The sequence below is a fragment of the Buceros rhinoceros genome, unplaced genomic scaffold (genome assembly GCF_000710305.1).
Source record: "Buceros rhinoceros silvestris isolate BGI_N320 unplaced genomic scaffold, ASM71030v1 scaffold2763, whole genome shotgun sequence".
NCBI classification, from domain to species: domain Eukaryota; kingdom Metazoa; phylum Chordata; class Aves; order Bucerotiformes; family Bucerotidae; genus Buceros; species Buceros rhinoceros.
The window spans coordinates 3,779-5,161 of NW_010405190.1; the positions used below are offsets into that span (position 1 = coordinate 3,779).

The 1,383-nt window shown below is 43.0% G+C and overlaps 1 protein-coding gene across 1 annotated transcript in view; it reads left to right on the plus strand.

Moving 5' to 3' along the window:
• The window catches only part of LOC104491232 (obscurin-like), a 49,711-nt gene that overhangs the window by 715 nt on the left and 47,613 nt on the right, over positions 1-1,383 (plus strand). The window lies entirely within an intron of this gene.

Here is a 1,383-nt window from a genome sequence, read left to right on the forward strand (position 1 = left end):
AGAGACGCAATGGTGGCCCAAGGGAATAAGAAGAGTAACCGTCTGCTGTTACAGAGTGTGCCTTACAACCAGAGCTAGTGGGCAGCATGGAATCCCATTTTATTTTCAGCAAAGCTCAGGCAGTGTGGTATTTTACTTATTTCAAACACTGATCGCTCGGGAATTACCTTCTCACTTAGCATCAGCGTTTACGAGGGCCCTGAGAAACAGAAAATTAAAATACGAATTATTATTCATTATTAAGATTTTATATTGATGCTTCTTATTTTTGTCTGATGCGTAGAGAATTATGGTTTTCAGTCACCAGGCAGGTTAGAGCAGCAAGAGCAATGGTTCTGATTTGATTCCGGACTATTTGTCTCTTGTCAGGTAATTAGGCCTTCTTGCTTCACCAGAGCTGCGAGTGCAGCAGCGCAGGGAATTATTTATTACGGTATTTTCTACACTGAGATGCATTTTCCATCATAGGGATTTTAAAAGCTGTTGATGAACATAATCTAAAAGCGTCCCAGAGGAGGCAGCATTTGCAATTGGCTGCTTTTCATAGTCTGGGGAAGCAGCGCTCCAAAAGCGCACAAATAAACCACTCGGATTTGTTCTCCCCAAATCATACGATCCCCAGGGATTTACAATCCCCTCAGTGTTCTCCGAAAGTATGAATATTATAAAATAGGGGATTTTTTTATAACTCATTTTTTCTATTAAATAAATTACTCAGCAGCTCTTTGGGGTGTTTTTGCCTAGAACAGTTCTGGACGGCGGATTTAGAGCTCTGACGGGGAGTGTCGCAGGGTGTTGGTTTCTCCTGTAGATCGTGCTGGCCATTGCACGGACTCTGTGTAAACTGTATTTACTCAGCTGTGTTGTCCCGTTGTTGTGCATGTAACTTGTCCGTGTGGCTGGTCTAACACAAATTGCGTCCTCAGGCACCACCCCTGTTTAACTGGCATCAGGCTGTATGTACTCGTGCCAAGTGATGCGTGACTCGCGGGCCAGCAGAGCGTGTCACTACGAGCGTGTTTCTGACGGCGTATTTCACCACAGACGCATGAGGAAAAAAAGCCTAATACATTATCACCAAGCTTTTATAATATAATTTGTGATTTTGCTGTTAATAATTCAGAAATTTACTATTCAAAATACCGTTAATGCAGGTTTTACCTTTCTGTGTGTTTTCCAGAGGCAGACTCGCAACCGTGCCGTTAACTCAAATGACAGTCGCTGTCGCTTTGACACTTAAAATATTCTCTTGCTTTAGCTTTGCATGAAAGACAATAAGACCTTATCATGAGCTGTCAGTGGATTCACATCTCCCCAATTATGATGATAATTGCGCTCCCTGGGAGATCCGTGGGAAATGTTTCCTGCCATGGGTCAGCAGGA